The 25,449-nt window shown below is 39.1% G+C and overlaps 1 protein-coding gene and 1 pseudogene across 1 annotated transcript in view; one reads left to right on the top strand and one right to left on the bottom strand.

Annotated features, from left to right (window-relative positions):
* SCN9A (sodium voltage-gated channel alpha subunit 9) overlaps positions 1-18,594 on the bottom strand; it is a 151,026-nt gene extending 132,432 nt beyond the window's left edge. The window contains exon 1 of the mRNA XM_089916738.1: positions 18,234-18,594. The gene's annotated coding sequence lies outside the window, so the exon portion shown is untranslated. The remainder of the gene's footprint in view (positions 1-18,233) is intronic.
* Positions 17,326-19,945, top strand: LOC149748578 (uncharacterized; annotated as a pseudogene).
* Positions 19,946-25,449: the final 5,504 nt, after the last annotated feature.

Here is a 25,449-nt window from a genome sequence, read left to right as displayed (position 1 = left end):
TAAAGAGGGGTGAATTAAATGTATGATAATATCTCTTACTTTCTGCCACTTTTAAACAGGATTTTCAGACTCTCATAATAAATGTAAACAGGCTTAGAATAGTGGAGAAAATTCCAGATTAGATACTGGCCACAGAGTAACAAGTAAGTAGGGAGAAAATAATTCCCATCCTTCTTCAAATTTACATTCCAGTAGATATCTGACCAGAACACTTGTATTCTGAGATAAGGTGAGTGTTTAGGCAAAAAGAGTATATAACAATTCAATGGCAAAGGGGCTTAACTTTTACTTATGGGTTTTACTTCTTTCAGCTATTGTTCTAATTAATGCATTTAACTGTTTATAAACAAAAAGATGTTCATATATCTTATTTTCATGACAATATAAACCGTACACAGTGACCTTGAGTTTCTATAAATAGTCACCATTTTTCATTTTCTGGTAGCTACCCAAGGGGAAAGGTGCTGCTTATAGGACTTAACCTCCACAAGGACTGTCTAATGGAACAGAAATATTTGTGGTACAAACTCTAATCTTCAAACCTCAGTTCTCAGCAGCAAACTCTTCTAAAACACTTCTAACAAAATTGATTGAAAAATTAGTGTCTTCACTAAGAATTAAGGGAAAGGGGAAAGGAGATTTTCAAACTTGCTCTTTATTAAAATGAATCTAAAATTCTAAATAGTAGAAGCCATTGATTTACCAAACACCTAAGGAAACAAGACAGTCTTTTTTTCCCATTCATTTACTCGTCTGTTTATTCAATCAAGTAGTATTGAGCACCCACTCTGTGTAAAATATTGTGCTATGATTGGGGGGGTTATAACTGTAGCAAGACAAAATTCTTGCTCTATTTAATCACATCATCTAATACCTAGGATCAGAATATAAAGAGCTCCTGAATCTATTATCTAGTGAGTAAGGAATCAGAATTCCTAAACTACATAGGAAGGGACTAAACCCAAACGTTTTTCAATGATAAGATTGGTCAAAAGGATGAATGAACCCAATCAGAGACTAGAAGCATGTGAGTATATAATATTCTTTCTGCACCAGGGATCCCTATGTCGCTACCTTACTCTTTCAATAATTAAAGCATTTTAATCCTAGCATACAAGAAAGAACAAATGAGATGGGGGTTACTGAAAAGAAAGGTAAGTGTTCAGAGTAAGGAATATTGAACTAAAAACCAAACCCCTGGGAGTGATGGGTGAAGGGAAGCTGGAGATTCTTAGACTCTATAATGTCTATAGGAATGGAAAAAAATAATCAGCAATGGATCACAGACCTAAACTTAAGAGCTAAGACTATAAAACTAAAGTAAGAAAACATGGGGAAAACCTTTAAGACATTGGATTTGGCAATGATTTCCTGGATATGGCACCAAAAGTACAGGCAGCAAAAGAAAAAGAAAATTGGATTTCATAAAAATTAAAACTTTTGTGTGTCAAAGGACACTGTTGGAGAGTAAAAAAGACAACCCAAGAACAGACAAAATATTTGCAAATCATGTATCTGATAAGGGATTAATATCCACAATATATTAAGGACACTTAAACTCAACAAAAACAAACAGCCCTATTCTAAAATGAGCAAAGGACTTGAATACACATTTCTGCAAAGAAAATATACAAATGGTCAATATGCACATGAAAAAATATTCAACTTCACTAATCATTAGGAAATGCAAGTCAAAACCACAGGGAGAGCCAACTTCACACCCAGCAGGATGACCATTATTTAAAAAGAGAGAAAATAAATGTTAGTGAGGGTGTAGAGAAATTGGAACCATTATGCAGTGCTGTTGGGAATATAAAATAGTGCAGCCACTGTGCAAAAGAGTATGGCAGTTCTTCAAAAAATTAACTATAGAATTATCTTATGATCTAGCAACTCCACTTGTGGGCATATACCCAAAAGAATTAAAAGCAGGGACTCAATGAGATATCTGTACAGTGGTGTTCATCACAGCATTATCCATAACATACAAGCAACCCAAACATCCATCAGTGGAGGAATGGATAAATAAAATGTGGTATGTACATACAATGGATTACTATACAGCCTTAAAAAGGAAGGAAATTCTGATACATGCTATAACATCAATGAGCCTTAAAAATATTATGTGAGGTGAAATAAGCCAGACAAAAAAGGACAAATATTGAATATTTCTACTTACATGAGGTACCTGGAATAGTCAAATTCATAAAGAAATAAAGTAGAATGCTGGTTACCAGGGACTGGGGGGAGTGGAAAGCATGAGGAATTATTATTCAATGGGTACAGAGTTTCAGTGTGGAATGATGAAAAAGTTCCAGAGATGGACGGTGGTGATGGTCGCAAACAATGTGAATGGACTTAATGCCCCTGAGTTGTACACTTAACAATGGCTGAAATGGTAAATTTTATGTTACATATATTTTACTGCAAAAAATTTTTTATTTTTTAATCTGCAAAAATTTGCTCAGAACTGTAGGGAGGAGAGTCAGGAAGATACCAAAGTCATGGCAGTTAACAGTGGGTCAACCTCGACGGGATTCAGATGTGCTTCTCTGGTATCTATTTTGCCAGGCAGGACTCCTTTATATATATGCAGTATCATTATTTCTCGAGAAATAATTTGCACAAAAGATATAAAAATTAATCAAAATATGCAAAATATTACTGTACTCTTGCCATGTTTTAATTTCCAGAATTTAAAGATACTCTCAATTGTAACCTCTGTCATATTAGCCCTTCTTTCCTCAAATGGCTTCCAAGAATCTAATATTGCGGATGAGAAAAGAACATAAAACATTTACATATAAATTACAAAAAATGACTGAAAGATGAATTTTGTATGGAAATTAGGAGTTTCCCAATCATATATTTGGATTGTGTGGTACCCACGTCCAGAATGGGATCCAGTTTTTAAAGAAAGCACACTTCATCCCCTCCCAAAGTCTGTCCCCTGCCAGTCACTGTAATGTTGACATCACACAGACCTCTAGGCAGACTTAGTAATCTTCTCCAAATTAAGAAAAGGTTCCCATCTTATACCACTTTCCACCTTGCTCTCTGCACTTCAGTCACACTGACCTCCTTGATGTTCCGTAAACACATCAAATATGCCTTAGGGCTGTTGCCATCTCTGCTTCTTGTGACTAGAATAATTTTCCTGTCGCTTAGTAGCTGGCTCCCTCACTTCCTTACCTCCTTCAGGTCTCTGCTCAAATAGCACCTCTGAAAGGCTTTTCTAACCACCCTTAATAAACAATGCCTCCTTCCCTCAATTTTCTCTGTCCTGCTTTATTTTTCTTCAGTGTATAGTATAATACAAGGTCAGGAAGTGGTGAACATTTGTTTACTTATTCATTATCTGTCTCAAAACTAGCAGGAAACCTCTACGTTTTGTTCAATGTTGCATGTACAGTGTCTACAGCAGTGCCCTGAATAGCTACTCAATAAATACTTGCTGAAGGGAGTGAACAAAGGAAGAGGGAAGGAAAGAAGGAATTACCATTTAATTTCAGAAAACATATAAATGCCGAGAATAGTGAGGCTGAGAGTTCTAGGAACAGGCCTGGAGCAACTCAGCATCTCTTTACCACTACCCTTGGGATCTCTGCCAGGTCCTCCCTCCCCACAAACCTCAATGGCACTGATACAAGCTTGGATTCGAACTCCTGACCTACACATTTTGGAGGCCAACCAGATAGGGCTTAATGATTGATCACGAGCTCAAGACAAAGCAGTTGGAAATTGTAGTTCAAACTTTTTTTTACTATCTGATTACCAGTCCACCTCTTAAGCAAATCTTTAGAGATGGATTTGGGCTTCAGCCTTTTTAATGCATCAACTTGAGTACATGTCAAAATATTTGGGCTCTTTTCTGCAAAGGAGGCTAAACATTGTCACCTAGAATTGATGAACCCAAACTGGGGCAGAAAATAAGCAGGAATGCTATTCCTTCCCTAAGAAATAAGAAATATGAATTTACCTAGTAATGGTAAAAAGCTAGGCAAGAGAAGCATAAATTATTAAATTCTTGTTAACTTATTCCTCCTATATTCTTAGAAAGCATTCAGTTTCAGTGAAAAAGCTATTTTTCATAGAAGTCAAGCACCTGGTTGTGTAGTATGTATCATTTATTCATGAAATATGTATCAAGAATGACTGCATGTATGGCACCCTGCAGGGGTGCCAATATGAACAAGTTATGGTCTCTGCCCTTAAAACCTTAACAGTCTAGTGGATAAGCTGCCAATCCACAACCATTAGAGCAGATTGAGACATGTCGTAGAACTCAGGGGTCCAATTTCTCATGATTTTCATATCTCACTCAAAGAACAGTATCTAACAGATATTAAAAGAAAATCATCTGCCTTAGAAAATTATTATAAGTATCATGTAAAATAAATTATTTTTCCCCAAATGTTTTAAAACCCTTAAGAGTAAGCACCCTGAATCACTGATGTTAAAGAATCACTGTTATTGATATAAATCATTGATTCTTTGTTACAATAAGTACTGAGCTTTAGGTTAGGACATACTAACACTTTAGATGAACACTGTCTTCTTCTTTCCTTACCCTGCACAAGATCACTTTGCTTTCTCTCCTTCTCCATCCTCTAACACCCAGGATCTCATAGGTACAACTCCACTCCCTGTTTCTACTCCATTTCATAGCTCATAGCTGAATCAACCTGCCCGAGACATTTCACACACTTACCCTTTTCAATGACACTACCCCTCTTCTTTCAATTTTTGTCTGCCTTGGGAAAGTCCCCTTTCCTGTCTTGATTCTCTCACAATAAAACCAAAAAACCCCAATACTCTAATTGTGGCCAAGTCAAGTCAGAGTAATACAGGGACACCCCTAGACCAAGAAAGCAAAGGTATTCAATGTCTAAAACAACCTCAGGAACACTTTAAATGTATAGATACATTTCATAATATCATACTGTCTTCAAACTTCTACCTAAATCTCAATTTCAGTTTAATACAAATGCACTGCCCAAGAATCAGTATTCAAGGGCAACATTTAACCAATATTCAACTTTCTTTTTCTTGTTCTATAGTATTGTAATTACAGTTTGCTATGTTTAATTGCAAATGTAGATTCTTTCAGCTCCATTATGGGTTAAAAAGGCTTTTGCGGCATACCTGGTAACCAGGCGTACCTGTGTGGGATATTTGCAAGTGTAATCTTGGGATAAATAAGATTTTATTTCCATTAAAAGGAATATATATGTTATTCAAGTTTAGTAAACATGGTGAGTCTTTGTGAAGGTAAGGTAACTCCTGAGCCTTCGTGTTTACTCACCTCAGAGGGCGGTTGTGGGGATTTAAAAGGAGCATTTGCAAATCCCTTAATGTACTACTCGGCATAAATGAGACCCTCACATATGAAGCTGTTAAATTAATGTTAGTATCAGTAATATTAACAAGATGTAAACTGTGCTGTCTATATACTGTTACCAAATATCTAGCCAACATAATTGAACACCTCCTTGTCATGTGTGAGACACTAAAATGGCTGCTGTGGATATATATTTTTTAATCTAATTTGTACAGCAACCCTGAGAAGTAGACACTACCAATTTTATAACAAAGTTGCATTTGAGAAGTGAAAGTATTTGACTAAGATCACATGTTCAGCAAGAGAGATAACTAGACAAACACTTTTTTCACTACCCAAATGTGAACACAAATTTATTCCTCTGTGCTTTTAACATGTTATAACAATATTTTACAATGATTCTGAACTACAGGAGGGACATAATATGAATTTTCGAAAGAGTTTCTCTGCATAGCCATGCCACAAACATTCATTCCTGAAAGTCTGTCAGACGATCTCATGGGATTATAAGAAGCTTGCTCCCAGTTGACCCCTGAGGATGCCATTTCTTTTTTTCCCAACTTGAATTACCTTGAGCCAAGTTTGTCCAGGGTAACAAGAATATATATATATTTCCATTTGTGTGGAAATCATCACTTCAACTTTGTAATACTTGTTCCATGAAAGGATCACCTATGAAGACTGGTCCCATAAAATTTATCTAGAAGGAATGTTAACTTTATATCATCACCCAGAGAAAGTGAAAGCATAATTTACCAATAAAATATTCTATTTATTCTATTTAAAATGTACACAGAGTTAGTAAATTATCCATACTCTAAGCCCTAAAGGAAGCACTGTCCATTGGACTTGAAAGAATAATCATTTAGTGGAGTTTAAATCAATACATAAGGGAATATTTCATTATCATATAACATTTCTCTCACTTTCCCCTGTTTTATTTTCATGTATGGATTTGTATATCTACTGTTTACTTCTATTTACTCCTTTTTTGAACTTCTAAGTAATAGGCCCTGAAGAAGATGACATATTTTTAATTACATTAGATTCTAAGATATATATTGTATGAGTGACTAATATAGTTGGCAAACATTACATCTAGTGAAATCACAATCAGATGACATGGGGGTTTCGTTTGTATAACACAAAGAAGATTTCATTAAACATCTACACAGAAATGTCTTTGTACTTATATTTTAATGCATCTATCTAATCTTACTAATTCTTCTTCAGAGGCTCAATTTTCCAATTATTTGCGTTAATACTTTGACCTAAGAGTGGGGCAAAATTTGTATTACTGGTATATAGATCAAACGTTTTCAAAGATGAGATATAAGAGAGAAAGGGCAAGAAAAAGGCATTCACTGCAGGGCAGAGATGGTAGGTTAATGATACTGCAAGCGTACTCACTCCCTGTAAGACTGAACCATCTCCAAGTGAACAATCATAGGCGCAATTAAAGTTTTATCATCTTTTAATAAATGATTCAGAGAGCTTTGTAAAAAATCCAAAGAGACATTTTAAAGAAAGTTGTGATCAATAATGGCAGTCTCTCAAACACCTGACACAACAAAAGGAAGTCATAAAATGAACAGCAGTGAAATTACAATTAAGGTCATGGTTTTTTTTTTGTTTTTTTTTTTTTGCGGTACGCGGACCTCCCACCGCCGTGGCCTCTTCCGTCGCGGATCACAGGCTCCAGGCGCACAGGCTCAGCGGCCATGGCTCACGGGCCCAGCCGCTCTGCGGCATGTGGGATCTTCCCGGACCGGGGCACAAACCTGCGTCCCCTGCATCGGCAGGCGGACCCCCAACCACTGCGCCACCAGGGAAGCCCCATTCGTGGTATATTTTAACAATAATAATATATGGTACTTTTGGCTCCCAGTTATATCAGTTTAAAAATCCAAAGGTATTCAATTTCCTGTATTAAAGAAGCAATGACAGAATTTTTTCATTTAAAATACAGTTGTTATTTTAAAGAGAAAAGAAAGAATTATTTTCTCAGTGGGGCTAAAAAGATATAAGATCATCCAATTCTATATACAACGTCTACTCAAATTTGTCTGTGGCCGATGTTTATTGGCACTGTTCAAGGCATTCCTTCCTCCTTCCCCTCTTTCATGGTCTGGCATTTTTCCTCACCACTCAAGGGTTTCATTCCTCCAAACTTCATTTTACCTTTAGCTGCCAAGAGCTGATGGCTTTCCCTGTTGCCTAAAGCAGTTTCCTTCTATCTACACAGAGAAGGAAGAGAAAGTTAAACCTTCAATGAAGAAATTTCATTTTGCAGAATGCAAAAGACACCAAAACTGTTCTCTCATATTCCACAAAAGTAATCTACCCACGTCTGTGAATGCTCTCCTAAAAATTCTCATATGAAAATCATTTTCATACAATCTTAGACTATCCATTTCATTATGACCTTGCCATCTTAAACAGTAATCTAATCCTACAAAGTTCTGAAGAAGGAAGCCCTAATACCGCCATGTGAGAATCAGCTAATGTGAGATGTGTAAAATGGAGGCCCAACTTCAATTAGTGCACAGATGCATTCCAACAGATTACAACAACCACGTTGTGCCACCATAATTGCAAAATTTAACCAAATCCCTGGTGACAATTCGTGAAATAGTTCAGTCCTTCAAAAAGAAACATGATTGCCAAATTCTTTACCAGAAACAAGCAAACAAACAAATATGGTTAGACACTTGCTAGATAAAAATATCATTAATCAAAGCTGACTGCTTAACCAAAAGCTAAATTTTCAACCAAACGGTAATAGCAAAACTACTTATTATTTGTTTCATATCTTTAAGTATAGTCTCAAAAAAGCAGGAGACTTATTGTCACACAAAGAGTGTGTGAGGAGATTGGTTCAAGACAGCGGAGTAGAAGGACGTGCTCTCACTCCCTCTTGCAAGAACACTGGAATCACAACTAACTGCTGAACAGTCATCGACAGGAAGACACTGGAACTCACCAAAAAAGATACCCCACATCCAAAGACAAAGGAGAAGCCACAATGAGATGGTGGGAGGGGCGCAATCACAATAAAATCAAATCCCGTAACTGCTGGGTGGGTGTCTCACAGACTGGAGAACACTTATACCACAGAAGTCCACCCACTGGAGTGAAGGTTCTGAGCCCCACGTCAGGCTTCCCAACCTGGGGGTCCAGCAACAGGAGGAGGAATTCCTAGAGAATCAGACTTTGAAGGCTAGTGGGATTCGATTGCAGGACTTCGACAGGACTTGGGGAAACAGAGACTCCACTCTTGGAGGGCACACACAAAGTAGTGTGCACATCGGGACCCAGGGGAAGGAACACTGACACCATAGAGACTGAACCAGACCTACCTGCTAGTGTTGGTGGGGGTCTCCTGCAGAAGCAGGGGGTGGCTCTGTCTCACTGTGAGGACAAGGACACTGGCAGCAGAAGTTCTGGGAACTACTCCTTGGCGTGAGCCCTCCCAGAGTCTGCCATTAGCCCCACCAAAGAGCCCGGGTAGGCTCCAGTGTTGGGTCTCCTCAAGCCAAAAAACCAACAGGGAGGGGACCCAGCCCCACCCATTAGCAGGCAAGTGGATTAAAGTTTTACTGAGCTCTGCCCAACAGAGCAACAGCCAGCTCTACCCACCACCAGTCCCTCCCATCAGGAAACTTCCACAAGCCTCTTAAGGTAGCCACATCTGCCAGAGGGCAGACAGCAGAAGCAAGAAGAACTACAATCCTGCAGCCTGTGGAACAAAAACCACATTCATAGAAAGACAGACAAGATGAAAAGGCAGAAGGCTAAGTACCAGATGAAGGAACAAGATAAAACCCCAGAAAAACAACTAAATGAAGTGTAGATAAGCAACCTTCCAGAAAAAGAATTCAGAATAATAGTGAAGGTGATCCAGGACCTTGGAAAAAGAATGGAGGCAAAGATTGAGAAGATGCAAGAAATGTTTAACAAAGACCTAGAAGAATTAAAGAACAAACAGAGATGAACAATACAATAATTGAAATGAAAAATACACTAGAAAGAATCAATAGCAGAATAACTGAGGCAGAAGAACGGATAAGTGACCTGGAAGACAGAATGGTGGAATTCACTGCTGCAGAACAGAATAAAGAAAAAAGAATGAAAAGAAATGAAGACAGCATAAGAGACTTCTGGGACAACTTAAATGCAAAAACATTCGCATTATAGGGGTCCCAGAAGGAGAAGAGAGAGAGAAAGGACCCGAGAAAATATTTGAAGAGATTATAGTCGAAAACTTCCCTAACATGGGAAAGGAAATAGCCACCCAAGTCTAGGAAGCACAGAGAGTCCCATACAGGATAAACCCAAGGAGAAACATGCCAAGACACATAGTAATTAAATTGGCAAAAATTAAAGACAAAGAAAAATTATTGAAAGCAGCAAGGGAAAAATGACGAATAACATACAAGGGAACTTCCGTAAGGTTACCAGCTGATTTCTCAGCAGAAACTCTACAAGCCAGAAGGGAGTGGCATGATATACTTAAAGTAATGAAAGGGAAAAACCTACAACCAAGATTACTCTACCCAGCATGGATCTCATTCAGATTTGATGGAGAAATCAAAAGCTTTACAGACAAGCAAAAGCTAAGAGGATTCAAAACCACCAAACCAGCTCTACAACAAATGCTAAAGGAACTTCTCTAAGTGGGAAACACAAGAGAAGGAAAGGACCTACAAAAACAAACCCAAAACGATTAACAAAATGGTAATAGGAAAATACCTATCAATAATTACCTTAAATGTGAATGGATTAAATGCTCCAACCAAAAGACACAGGCTTGCTGAATGGATACAAACACAAGACCCATATATATGCTGTCTATAAGAGACCCACTTCAGACCTAGGGACACACACAGACTGAAAGTGAGGGGATGGAAAAAGATATTCCATGCAAATAGAAATCAAAAGAAAACTGGAGTAGCAATACTCATATCAGATAAAATAGACTATAAATTAAGAATGTTGGGCTTCCCTGGTGGCTCAGTAGTTGAGAGTCTGCCTGCTGATGCAGGGGACACGGGTTCGTGCCCCGGTCCGGGAAGATCCCACATGCCGCAGAGTGGCTGGGCCCATGAGCCATGGCCGCTGAGCCTGCGCATCGGAGCCTGTGCTCCGCAACGGGAGAGGCCACAACAGTGAGAGGCCTGCGTATCGCAAAAAAAAAAAAAAAAAAAAATTAAGAATGTTATAAGAGACAAGGAAGGACACTACATAATGATCAAGGGATCAATCCAAGAAGAAGATATAACAATTATAAATATATATGCACCCAACATAGGAGCACTTCAATACATAAGGCAATTGATAACAGCTATAAAAGAGGAAATCGACAGTAACACAGTACTAGTGGGGGACTTTAACACCTCACTTACACCAATGGACAGATCATCAAAACAGAAAATTAATAAGGAAACACAAGCTTTAAATGACACAATAGACCAGATAGATTTAATTTATATTTATAGGACATTCTATCCAAAAACAGCACATTACACTTTCTTCTCAAGTGCGCACGGAACATTCTTCAGGATAGATCATATCTTGGGTCACAAATCAAGCCTCAGTAAATTTAAGAAAATTGAAATCATATCAAGCATCTTTTCTGACCACAACACTATGAGATTAGAAATCAATTACAGGGAAAAAAATGTAAAAAACACAAACACATGGAGGCTAAAAAATATGTTACTAAATAAACAACAGATCACTGAAGAAATCAAAGAGGAAATCAAAAAATAACTAGAGACAAATGACAATGAAAACACGACGGTCCAAAACCTATGGGATGCAGCAAAAGCAGTTCTAAGAGGGAAGTTTGTAGCTATACAAGCCTACCTCAAGAAACAAGAAAAATCTCAAATAAACAATCTAAACTTACACCTAAAGAAACTAGAGAAAGTAGAACAAACAAAACCCAAAGTTAACAGAAGGAAAGAAATCATCAAGATCAGAACAGAAATAAATAAAATAGAAACAAAGAAAACAAGAGCAAAGATTAATAAAACTAAAAGCTGGTTCTTTGAGAAGATAAACGTAATTGATAAACCATTAGCCAGACTCATCAAGAAAAAGAGGGAGAGGACTCAAATCAATAAAATTAGAAATGAAAAAGGAGAAGTTACAACAGACACCACAGAAATACAAAGCACCCTAAGAGGCTACTACAAGCAACTCTATGCCAATAAAATGCACAACCTGGAAGAAATGGACAAATTCTTAGAAAGGTATAATCTTCCAAGACTGAACCAGGAAGAAATAGAAAATATGAACAGACCAATTACAAGTAATAAAATTGAAACTGTGATTAAAAGTCTTCCAACAAACAAAAGCCCAGGACCAGATGGCTTCACAGGTGAATTCTGTCAAACATTTAGAGAAGAGCTAACACCCATCCTTCTCAAACTCTTCCAAAAATTGCAGAGGAAGGAACACTCCCAAACTCATTCTATGAGGCCACCATCACCCTATGAGGATACCAAAACCAGACAAAGATACTACAAAAAAAGAAAATTACAGACCAATATAACTAATGAATATAGATGCAAAAATCCTCAACAAAATACTAGCAAACAGAATCAAACAACACATTAAAAGGATCATATATCATGATCAAGTGGGATTTATCCCAGGAATGCAAGGATTCTTCAATATACGAAATCAATCAATGTGATATACCATATTAACAAATTGAAGAATAAAAACCATAGATCATCTCAATAGATGCAGAAAAAGCTTTTGACAAAATTCAACACCCATTTATGATAAAAACTCTCCAGAAACAAGGCATAGAGGGAACCTCCCTCAACATAATAAAGGCCATATATGACAAACCCAGAGCAAACATCATTCTCAATGGTGAAAAACTGAAAGCATTTCCTCTAAGTTCAGGAACAAGACAAGGATGTACACTCTCACCACTATTTTTCAACATAGTTTTGGAAGTCCTAGCCATGTCAATCAGAGAAGAAAAAGAAATAAAAGGAAGACAAATTGGAAAAGAAGAAGTAAAACTGTCACTGTTTGCAGGTGACATGATACTATACATAGAGAATCCTAAAGATGCCACCAGAAAACTACTAGAACTAATCAATGAATTTGGTAAAGTTGCAAGATACAAACTTAATGCACAGAAATCTCTTGCATTCCTATACACTAATGATGAAAAATATGAAAGAGAAATTAAGGAAACACTCCCATTTACCACTGCAATGAAAAGAATAAAATACCTAGGAATAAACCTACCTAGGGAGATAAAAGACCTGTATGCAGAAAACTATAAGACACTGATGAAAGAAATTAAAGATGATACCAACAGATGGAGAAATATACCATGTTCTTGGATTGGAAGAATCAATATTGTGAAAATGACTATACTACCCAAAGCAATCTACAGATTCAATGCAAGCCCTATCAAATTACCAATGGCATTTTTTACGGAACTAGAACAAAAAATCTTAAAATTTGTATGGAGACACGAAAGACCCAGAACAGCCAAAGCAGTCTTGAAGGAAAAAAACGAAACTGGAGGAATCAGATTCCCTGACTTCAGACTATACTACAAAGCTACAGTAATCAAGACGATATGGTACTGGCACAAAAACAGAAACATAGATCAATGGAACAAGATAGAAAGCCCAGAGATAAACCCACGCACCTATGGTCAACTAATCTATGACAAAGGAGGCAAGGATATACAATGGAGAAAAGATAGTCTCTTCAATAAGTGGTGCTGGGAAAACTGGAGAGCTACATGTAAAAGAATGAAATTAGAACACTCCCTAACACCATACACAAAAATAAACTCAAAATGGATTGGAGACCTAAATGTAAGGCCAGACACTATAAAACTCTTAGAGGAAAACATAGGAAGAACACTCTGACATAAATCACAGCAAGATATTTTTTGATCCACCTCCTAGAGAAATGGAAATAAAAACAAAAATAAACAAATGGGACCTAATGAAACTTAAAATCTTTTGCACAGCAAAGGAAACCATAAACAAGATGAAAAGACAACCCTCAGAATGGGAGAAAATATTTGCAAACAAATCAATGGACAAAGGATTAATCTCCAAATTATATAAACAGCTCATGCAGCTCAATATTAAAGAAACAAACAACTCAATCCAAAAATGGGCAGAAGTAAATAGACATTTTTCCAAAGAAGACATACAGATGGCCAAGAAGCACATGAAAAGCTGCTCAACATCATTAATTATTAGAGAAACGCAAATCAAAACTACAATGAGGTATCACCTCACACCAGTTAGAATGGGCATCATCAGAAAACCTACAAGCAACAAATGCTGGAGAGGGTGTGGAGAAAAGGGAACCCTCTTGCACTGTTGCTGAGAATGTAAATTGATATAGCCACTAAGGAGAACAGTATGGAGGTTCCTTAAAAAAATAAACATAGAATTACCATATGACCCAGCAATCCCACTACTGGGCATATACCCAGAGAAAACCATAATTCAAAAAGACACATGCACCCCAATGTTCACTGCAGCACTATTTACAATAGCCAGGTCATGGAAGCAACCTAAATGCCCATCAACAGACGAATGGATAAAGAAGATGTGGTACATATATACGATGGAATATTACTCAGACATAAAAAGGAACGAAATTGGGTCATTTGTAGAGACGTGGATGGATCTAGAGACTGTCATACAGAGTGAAGTAAGTCAGAAAGAGAAAAACAAATATTGTATATTAATGCATATATGTGGAACCTAGAAAAATGGTACAGATGAAATGGTTTGCAGGGCAGAAGTTGAGACACAGATGTAGAGAACAAACGTATGGACACCAAGGGGGGAAAGCGGCGAGGGGTGGGGTGGTGTGATGAATTGGGAGTTTGCAGTTGACATGTATACACTGATGTGTATAAAATGGATGACTAATAGGAACCTGCTGTATGAAAAAATAAATAAAATTAAATTCAAAAAAAAAAAAGAGTGTGTGTGTGTCTATACATTCTAGTGTAAGTATGATGCTATCATTCACCAATGTGAATTTTGAGCCCACTCCCCTTCCCCAATAATAGTGATGGACTTTCCTGTATTAGTCCACAGTGTCTCTCTGAGCCTTCCCTAGTGAACACTTTGCATTTGTGAGATAATTTGCCCCTTGAGTCTGGAGTAAACACCAATTTGGATCATGTTGGCACCTGTTGACCATACTTCCATCAACTGAGCCCACTCAAGTGGCCATATTTATTACAAAACATGATTTTAAATTTAGTGATTATTAAGCGACCTCAAATTTTGGTAAAACATACAGATTTAAACCTAATAAGGTCATCATTGTATATTAGGAATCACTTACACTAAAGTCATAGTCATTGGCCTATGCACTCCAATGTTTCTTCAAAATACATTTTAATCCAGTTATGGTCACTGCCTTTCTAAGGGTGTGTTACAGTCTACTTCCCTTTGAATACTTTAATGTCTACACTGCTGAGAGATGGGAATACATCTCAGGATATTTTAATTTTACCTCCTCACAATCATAGTACTGAGTGTAAATACACCCAATGCTCAACAAATAAAAAAGAAATTGAATCCTAAAATGCGTAAGTTTGCAAGGTTAGTGCACTCTATGGTGAAGTAAGTCTTAATCTTTGTACTTAATTATTTACATAAATATCTAGGAAACCCCTACTGCTTCATTGTAGGTACTGTTATGGAAGCGGTGCCCGTTCATTTGGAGCACTCGATACACAAATCCACAAAATCCACAAAATACCCACATGCTGTAATAAGCACTATGGAGGAAGAAAACAAGGAAGCAAGACAGAAACTAACAGATAATAGCTTACTTTTGACAAGGTGATCAAGAATGATCTCTGTGAGGCAGAGACCTTTGAGCTGAAGTTTAAAGTTTGCAAAGGAGCTAGGCATTTAAAGAGAGGAAGGAATAGTCCAGGCACTGGGAACACTTGAAAAGGCCTAGGGAGTGAAATTGTTTCATGTGTTTCAGGTACTAAAAGACCAGGGTGGAGACTTCCCTGGTAGCGCAGTGCTTAAGAATCCGCCTGCCAATGCAGAGGACACGGGTTCAAGCCCTGATCCTGGAAGATCCCACATGCCGCCCAGCAACTAAGCCTGTGCACCACAACTACCAAGCCTGTGCTCTAGAGCCCACGAGCTGCAACTACTGAGCCCATGTGCCACATCTACTGAAGCCTGCGTGTCTAGAGCCTGTGCTCTGCAACAAGAGAAGCCCCCGCAATGAGAAGCCCATGCACTGCAACAAAGAGCAACCCCCGCTCATCACAACTAGAGAAAGCCCACGCACAGCAATGAAGACCCACCACAGCCAAAAATAAATAAATTAAAAAAAAACAAAAAAAGACCAGGGTGGCTGGAGCATATAAATGAGTGGGAGATGCACTCAGGGAGATTGTAGCGGAGGGCCAGATCAGAGAGTGAGCTGTAGGCTACCAGAAGGAATTTGTTATTAATCGTTTTGTGTTTCTGCATTTATTCCTTTTTTCTATGTAGTTATGAGCCACTGAATGTTCTTAAGGAGAGGCATAATGGCATTGCTTTGTATGGAGAGTGAATCACAAGGGAGAGAACTATGGAGGGAGGTTAATGTGAAGGCTGTAGAAGGAATCCAGGAAAATTATGATGATGCCACTAATTTGGTGGCAGGGTAGATATAGAAAACAAAGTGGAAGAGGTACAGCTGAGAAATATAATTGAATAGAGATGCGTTTGGGAGATAAGATTGAGAGATCTAAACATGGACTGATTAGGGATAAAATGCCGTGAAGAGGAACAGAAAGCAATCAACACTTGGTGGATGGTGGAACCATTAATCCAGATGACAAAGACTGGGGAAAAGGATCTGAGACAAGAGTTTTAGGGAAAATCATAAATTATTACCACTATGACGTTAAGAATGACCCATTCATATTAATAAACTTTAAGTTCCTTTACAGGGTTAGAAAAATAACATAATTCTTCCCAGTACTTCACACTCTTTCACATGTCTAACAGGAAGAGACATTAGGTAAATATTAATTTTTATTATTCATGAAAAATGCAATATTCTGTTCTTTTTCCTTGCCACAGAGAAAGTTGGTTGGTCACATTAAATAAGGTGAATAGGACCCCAATGATTCCACCTCTGAATTTCTTACTTTTTCTTTGCTGCCAAAAGTCTCCTCAGCAACAGGTAGCAAAATCACAGAAGCACTACCACAGGAGGGCTCCCATGGTCTCTCCTGGTCCTGAGAGTCACAGAGGCAGGAGGATGCTCTTGGCAGAGAGCCAGACCTGACTCATCTCTCTTCCATAGAAGCATCAGGTACCCTGTAAGCCCTGCCCTGCACCATAGGAATCATGGCAAACCATATACCCGGCTTTTATAAGAATATGTCATGGTGTCCCACGATTGCACAATGGTTCACGTTCAAAAGGGGACCTCTAAATAAAGAGGTACTTTAAACATCTACAAAATACAAAAGCGTACCTTAAGCAAAACTACTGTCAGTTGCCTGATACAGGGCACATCCTTCATTATATCAAATGCCATATTTTGTCTAGCATTTTGTTGTAAATAAGCTATTCTAGCAATCATGATCATTCCACACATAGGGCTCAGATAAGGCTTTCAAATAATAAAGTTTGTTAAAGATCCTACTTAATATAGTTTCCAAAAATGTGAATTCTAGTTTAAATTGTTTTAAATGATGGAAAAATAAGTTAAAGACTTTTCAATAAAATGGACTGTTTAATAATTGGACTTGGTTTGCAGATTATATATAGATAGGTTTTATTGACATTAAAGCAAAAATCATAAATATATATTTTAAATCACCAAAGAAAGACAATACCTTTCTCCTGCCCATAGAGAAGCATGAGAAATAGAAAAGAACATTGTGTTTCTGAAAAAAACCTGAACCTTCTAGCACTGACTTCACACTCAACAACTGAAAATCCATCATTCTTTTAAAAGCCTATGTTGATTTGGTCTTTATCTTATTGAAATGAGCTTTTTAAAACCTCCCCTAAGCTTCTCTCACATAAAAATTGCTCTTAGCTTCAGAGGAGATATAAATTATTTTGAATGCTGCAACTGTAATTAAAAAAACACTAAAATAATGAGAAATATGTTTGCTGTAATCACAAAAGTTGGCACTGAAGTTTCTAGTATGTTAATCTCGCTTTAATCTTTTGTCTTTAATAGAAGTGACGAAAACAACTATTTTCTTCTAAAACTAAATGACGGTTTCAGCTGAAGCCGATAAAAAGTTAAAATGATTCTGAATCTCATCTGAATTTCACTATAAAATGCACCTTCGTCTGAAAAAAAAAACTGCGTCGAGAAATGGGGCTAAGCAGTCCCGTCAATCATTTGTGTTTGTGTGCTCCGAAGGGGTTCGGCGCATCCTCGCCGTCTCCACAGGTAGTGTCAGCTCTGTTGGTTCTGCACGCTCACCTTTGCAGATGGGAAAAAGAACACATGCTTTTTGCTCTAAAGAATACGACCTACCCCTGGAACCGAAACCCATCCAACGACTCAGCTAGCGTAGACAGAAAGAAATAATAGTAAACCATGAGGTACAGCTAGCTGCCTTGCCTTTCCACATTTTCAGAACCTGAAATCCACACCGTCAAAACTGGCAAAGGACCGGTTGCCTTTCCAGCTCCTCTTTGTCCAGTCGCTGGCACCTCCTCGCCTAACTTCTCCCCTCTACTTTCCAGGTGGCGTTAACACCGGGCGGCCAAAACCCGACAGATGTGAAATCAGGCACAGGTGGGTGTGGCGGTCGAGGCGAGCACTGGCGAGAGACTGGCGGTTTCCCTCCCCGCCATACCGGAGGAACAAGAGAAAAGGCACTTACTTGCAACCTTGCCCGCCGACCATGCTCACCCAGTGCGCACGCAGAGTCTGGCGCCGGGTAGGGGGCGGGCTTCAGGGACCCTTCCTCGCTCCCGGCCTCTCTCCCGCGGCGTCCCCTCCGCTGCCGCTGCCACTGCCGCTGCCGCTCCCTCCTTCTCTGGGCTCCTGTTGCTCAGCGGGCGCCTGCCACTACCCGCCACTGGCACCCAGCCCTAGCCGGCCGAGCCCGCGGAATTGGAAACCAGACACCGGACGCAGCACTGCGGGCGAGGGCCAGCCCGGAGACTGCGCCCCTCCTTCCGGGGCGCGCCCAGGGAAGCAGCGGCCCCGCCCCGATTATCCGGCCCCTCCTCGCTCCCCGCCCTTTCCCCACCCTCGCTCCCCGCCGCCCTCCACTCCCGCAGGGGGCGCGGGGCGGGGACCCAGCCGGCGAGGTATTGGAGATGCTGCAGTCTCTCTACTGTGCGCTAGTAGAAGGCAGAGTAGGAGATGGCAAGACCGTGCTCCCTCACCTATCCCATTGGGTGGGGCGCGCGCGTGTGTGTCCAGGAGCCAGAAGAGCCCTTCCCTTACCTCACTCCGCCCCCATCACCCCTTCCTCCCTTCCTGCTCAGCAGAATCTGCTGAGATTTCCGAGAAGTCACTTACTGCGGCTTGACGGGGAGCTGGAGAGAACTACGGGCAGAGGAGGTGGGGACCGATGGCAAAGGCCCAGCCATTGTCTCCTGGGCCCTGGGCACCGAGGATTCAATACTGGGAATCGGTTCCTTCCCTGGGACTTTGCCCACGGAGGCTGGGTTGGTGGCGCGCAAGACCTGTCTCTAGGCTGCGATTTTTCTTTTCTTTTTTATGATAGATCGATCGGGTTGCCAAGTCTTCCAGGGAAGCAAAGAATGCATTTTCTTTCAAAGGCGGAGAGAGGAGCCCAAGTCGCCGTGGGTTGAGAGGGGGACCTGGGGCAGAGGGGACTTGCCTTCCCGGACCTGGGACCCGCTCATCTGGTTACACCATCAGTCATATAGGTTCTGACTTTCAGAGCTGGGTAGGAGCGACTGTGAAAAGAAATCTTTATAAATCATTTTGTGCGATGTGTGTGCGCGCGCGCGTGTTTTCTACAGCAGCCTGCTGGGAGGAAGGCGATGAAAACAGGATAGAATTATCTTTCTCAAAGAGAAACAGGAAGTTTCCACCAAGGGGAAAAATCGAAGGATTAAGACGTTGAGGCAGGGTAGACTTCCGGATCCCGGCCTTATAAAATGGACAGATCACTTAGCTGTATAAATATGAATGATGGGCATTTGCAGCTATAGTGTAATTTGCTTCCACTCCTATTATGGAAATGATACTTAGTGGGAAACACACAGGATACCAAGCCCCAGGGTTTACCTTTCTGGGCCGCTTACTGAGCTTCTGAGATTTGCCCTGGGGCTTTGGACCTTAACATTCTTGATTTGTAAGATGTGCTGTTGAAGGAAGGAAACTGTCAGTTTCTGAGGCTTTCCACTGAAGAGTGAACTGGGTCACTGGGACCTAATTCTCAATGCCATGTCATGGCCAAGTCACTTTCTCTTCCTTCATTGTTTGCAGACATAAGATGAAAAATTAACTGTACTAGGAGACACAGCCTTTTTTATTAGATGCAGTAAAGCCACTGTCTTTTCTTACCAACTTGAAGTGGAGTCTCCTTTCAACTAAATTGTCTGATGCACAGTCACTGAGATGTAAGATGAGCTCAATCAACCCTTTCTCTTACAGCTCTCTCCATTTCATTAGGGAATAATCCATATGACATTCAGAATAATTAGAACCCACAGAATTTCAAATCCATGTTATTTTTTCCTTAAGAAGATAAATTAGAACATTAAGGCTCTAGCTGATTAAGACAAAGAAAAAATGACCAATACCTCTGAAATTATAAAATTTATTAGTATGATTAACACAGATTTGATCAAATTCCAAAATACTCAAAGCTTTAAAGAAGCAATCAAGAACAAACCAAAGTACCATATTATAAAATACAGTATAGAGTGAGTTTATTGGATTTGTTATTCCTAGAGATGGTGAAAAATGAAGACAAAAGTAGAGTCAAGATGAATTGAAAAATGATGGCACCATATGGAATTATAGGAAATTAGAGTCACGTTTGGTGGTTAATATCATGTAGGACTACCCAGAAAACTTCACTTGGGATAGTGATGAGATACTAGGCTGGGTGATCCATTGGTTTGATGAAGTGTAGCAGGTTTTCTTAATGACCAAAATTTTCTCCCACCTGTGTGGTAGGAAAGGGATTTGGTATCCCTCTCCCCCTGCCACTAAGAAAATAATAAATAATATATACCATGCTTTGCCACTCTAAAAATCTGTTCAATATACCTAGGTTCTTATTAGGGGTCTTCAAAAATAAAACCTCCTTGGTTTGTCTGAGGGGTCCCTGGTGGGATTTTACCTGTGAATTCATTGGCAAAGCATGGTGTATATTATTCATTATTTTTTCTAATTCTCTTTCATCTCCCAACTATTTATTTACCATCCATCTATTTACTTTATGTACCATTTTCAGTCTTGCAAGAATTTGTAATCTGTTGCCTTTAGTCTATGCTGTCTGTGTTTTTATTGCTCTTTTGGCAGTGCTGGGATTTTTTGTCTCTGTTTAAATTCAGAAAAAGACTCTCTGAGTCTCCTATTGAATATTACACCAAATACCCCTAAGAATTCACCAAACACTAAGTGATGGTGTCACATGTAGACATAAGTAGATAGTGCCATTGAGAAGGTTAAAGGGTAGGCTTGAATTATGGGAGGCAGAGAAGAACCCAGTTGAGCCAGCCAACAACCAATAAATTCTTGGACTATTCACAACTGATATTCTATAATTTGGGTAGAAAAAAGTAGGGATGTTTATACTTTGAAATTGACTAATATTATACTTCAAAACCAGAACAAGAATGAAGAATTTTGTTTTACTTGGTAGTAACATGGAAATCCACACATCTATCTTTTCCACAATTGCCACTCCAATTTTCAAAACTACAGAAGTTTCTGGAAAAGAGGTAGATAGGCAGTAATATGAGACAATAAACTAAGCAATACAGTACTGGCAGAGTTTTCTCATTAAATAGGATTAGAAATATCTATTTATCTTCTAACATCTGCTACATGGCAATATTCTAATTTGAGGAAAAACAATTACACTGTTGTGAAAATGGAGGAATAGAGCTATAAGTTTTTGTGTATACATAGCTAAAATGTAGGGTTCAGGACTTCCCTGGTGGCACACTGCATAAGACTCCATGCTCCCAATGCAGGGGTCCTGGGTTCGATCCCTGGTCAGGGAACTAGCTCCCACGTGTATGCCACAACTAAGAGTCCGCATGCCACTACTAAGGAGCCCATGTGCTGCAACTAAGGAGCCCTGGAGGCATAACTAAGGAGCCTGTGTGCCACAACTAAGGAACCCACCTGCCACAACTAAGACTTGGTGCAACCAAATAAATAATTTTTTTTTAAGTAGGGTTCAGGGACTTTCCTGGTGGTGCAGTGGTTAAGAATCCGCCTGCCAATGCGGGGGACACGGGTTCGAGCCCTGGTCTTGGAAGATCCCACATGCCGCAGAGCAACTAAGCCCGTGTGTCACAACTACTGAGCCTGCGCTCTAGAGCCCGTCAGCCACAACTACTGAGCCCGTGTGCCACAACTACTGAAGCCTGCGCGCCCTACAGCCCGTGCTCCACAGCAAGAGAAGCCACCGCAATGAGAAGCCTGTGCACTGCAACAAAGAGCGGCCCCTGATCCCTGCAACTAGAGAAAGCCCGTGTGCAGCAACAAAGACCCAATGCAGCCAAAAATTGATTAATTAAATATTTTTTTTAAAGTAGTGTTCAAAAGTAGAGTTTCAAAGTAGGATTAAAAAGAACTAGAGCTATAATTAAAACACGGTGCAATAAACAAGGAAGACTATCAGACATAAGCTGAAGTGATAAGATGGACAAATTATGCATAATGAAACAACAGAAGAAAAGCAGTTTCCTAAAAATGTATCAACATCAGAGTGTTTACTGATCTAATTTGACATGGTCTTGGCCGTTGTGCCAGAGTAAAGAAAAATAAATGTGTTTTGTTTTGCATGTAGTAGATGCTCAGTAAATATATTGATTGATCAATTATTCATGAAGAATTCCTCTCACAAGGTCAAACAGCCCACGGATGGGTCCTTTACCAGAGCAATGCTTTTGTTGATGATGTGCTTTCTTTGGAATTGTTCTTGATCAAAACCACTGTTATCCAAGTCCCCTTCTTGCAGAAGCCTTAAACTAGACAAGGTTACACAATATATGAAACCTTTGCTTTTAGACATTGGGGCAACATGATATGCAAAACTGTGAACCCTGAGAGAAAGGAAATAAACAAGGTGAGTTGGTGATCGTCCCAGTTTACTACATGAAATTGGTTTTCAGACTGAAGCAAAGAAAGAGGAAAACCCCAAAAGAGCTCCACAACCTCCCTGAGTTGAGAAGACAGAAACTAGAGTTTAAGAGGCTGAGGCAGCTGGAATCTGTGGTCTAGAGAACCAGAGAGAAGGGAACTGCATAGAGAGTATGCCAGGGACCTGCAGAGGCGACCCTCACCTTTTCTGGTTGATACTGATGTGCCATTGTGTGAGAACAGACATACCTAAGGCCAGGGAAAGAACTAATGGCAAACAGCATGTCAAAAAATTCCTGGACCTCACACAGGGCTAGAAATAGTATTCCCCCCAGCCAAAGTGGAAAGATCTCGTCACATGTGAGATATTGGTAGAATCCTTAAAAGGATATGGTCTTAGTAGTGGGGCTAAATTAACTTTAAAGTTGCTCTGGATTTACAGCAACAAAGCTTAAAAGCAAGACAAAAGAATCCAACCGGTTTCAACTTGCTTAATTGCTAACCAGAATAAAATTCAACATTTCTGAAGGACCTGAAAACATAAAATTATCACTGATTGGCATCCATTTAAAAAAAATTACCACACTTGCAAAGAAAAGGAAAATACGAACTATAGCCAGGAGACAAGTCGATTAAAAGTCATTTCTGGAAAAAAAAAAAAAAGTCATTTCTGGGAACAGACCCAGAAATGGCAAAGACGGTGGAATTAACAGATTAGGACATTAGATTGCATATTATGTGTGTTTTGAATGCCCAAGACAGTAGAGAAAAATCTGAGCACGATGAAGAGAGGGAAATAGAAGATAATAAAAAACCCCAAAATTGAACTTCTAGATGTGAAAACTACAATATAAGAAATTGAAAATCCATGGTATTTAAAAGTAATACTCACTTGGAAGAATATTTAAGGAATACATATGCGTAAGGTCGGATCTTAACAAACAGCACCGCGAAACAGAGGAAAGCTTCAAGTGAGCTTTATTAGGGAGCGCTCGCGGGCGAGGTTCACTGGTCCGAGAGAAAGGGGCCAGAGAAGTCGCACCCGGGCGAGGGGTGGGCAAGATTTTATAGGGGAAGAAGGGAAAGGGGTGTGGTGAATCTGCGAGGGCGCAGGGTATTCCTTATTTGGTGGTCTTTTCGGGTATCCTGGGGGACCGTTAGTCCCGCCCCTCGAAAGGCGGGAAGGCTGGGCTGGGTTCAAAGTCCCCAGGTCAGTCCCTGGAACTGGGTGGTCCGGAATGTCTCCAGGGCAGTTTCTGGAACTGGGTGGTCCGGAGAATTTTGGTCTGATGCAACCTGTGAATCTGATTGTGTTCCCCTGCCTCGGGCCAGTTGGCCTTACAATATGTATACGCAAAATAGAAAAGTAATGACTCCTGTAATCCTGAATTTCATGTACGAACTGTTTTGAGGTTGACCACTGTCTTAACAGACTTTTGTCTGTGTAAACAAATATAATATTATTTGAAACAATAAAATAGTAATGCATAATTTTTTGCCGTTATAATAATTCAAAGTTTTGACCATATTTAACTTCGCAATAAGTATTTTAATATATTGGATTTACCTAACATATTATATTAATATTTATATTTATTAAGTTCACTCTCAAGGTTTAGAAATTTTTGTCCATTAAAGATATATAAAACAGGCCTTGAAGATAGTTCCAAAAGAAAAATTTAAAAATATTTCAGCAATTATCATTAGTGAAATCAAGATGTAACTTCCCAAGCTGCTACTTTAAAGGTGGTAACAGCTATTTAAATGTATTAACTCCGGTATCTTTACTAAATTGAAACTTCCATTATGCAACATTAAATGGAGTTTACATAACTGGAGTTTATATAGGCATTTTTTTGGTGGTTGTTTTGATTGTTGTCAGAAGTAGACTGTTGGCAAATTCGAACGTGTAGTCTAGGATGTGGTAATAACTGAATTTTGCCAGAGTACGAGATGTTAAAGCAAAGATGGGATGGGGTATTTGAGAAAGAAGAAACAATGGAATGAATGTTCCCAGTTCATGGATCAGAAGTTCTGAGTGATTTAGAAAGACCTAAGAGATGGGTCAGCCTGGGGAGGTCTCCAGGAGCCCAGCATTCAAAGGGTCTGAGATACATTTGCAAGGACTTGTTTGCTATTTATAGACCCCATGTTCTAAGCGCTAAGTTTGTTGTTTAAAGATTCCCACACTGCAACTTTTCATCATGTAAATACTAATTAGTTAAGGTTTATCTTTGAAATCACAGATTTTCAAATGATCAGATTATCATTGTAGTGGGGAGTTTTGACAATTAAAAAAAAGGTTTACTTCGGTGTGTTTTAAGCAATTCAGTAAATAGACTCAAAATTTCTAGCAGTGAGGAAAGATCAAAAAAAAAAAAGAAAAAGGAAACCAGATTTTCTTTAAAACCAAATGTATTTGTGTTATGATGACTAGGATATGGTAAATTTTAAATTTGAATCCTGTTTAAGCAATGTCTAAAGTAGCTACCTATTCCAAAAATATTTTGGGAGTGCATCATTATGTGAAATGTAGTGAAGATAGACTGAATGGTAAATAATACTATGTTTTTTAAAATGGTCAGTATATTTTTATAAAAAATTCAGGAAAGTAGTTAGGTTTCACACTTAAAATTATTTTTGTCCTTGCCAGTGAGATTAATAACACTTGTTTACTTTTTAATACGTAGTAGACATTGTTTTTAAAACTCTACTTGTTTAACCCATTTAATCCATACAACAACTCGTGGAAGTAAGTAGTATTATCATCCCCATTTTTGCAGGTAAGAACA

Source organism: Delphinapterus leucas, chromosome 8 (assembly GCF_059928025.1).
Source record: "Delphinapterus leucas isolate spDelLeu-1000000601 "Yukka" chromosome 8, BTC_Dleu_Yukka2, whole genome shotgun sequence".
NCBI lineage: Eukaryota > Metazoa > Chordata > Mammalia > Artiodactyla > Monodontidae > Delphinapterus > Delphinapterus leucas.
This window is presented reverse-complemented; position numbering and strand designations above follow the sequence as displayed.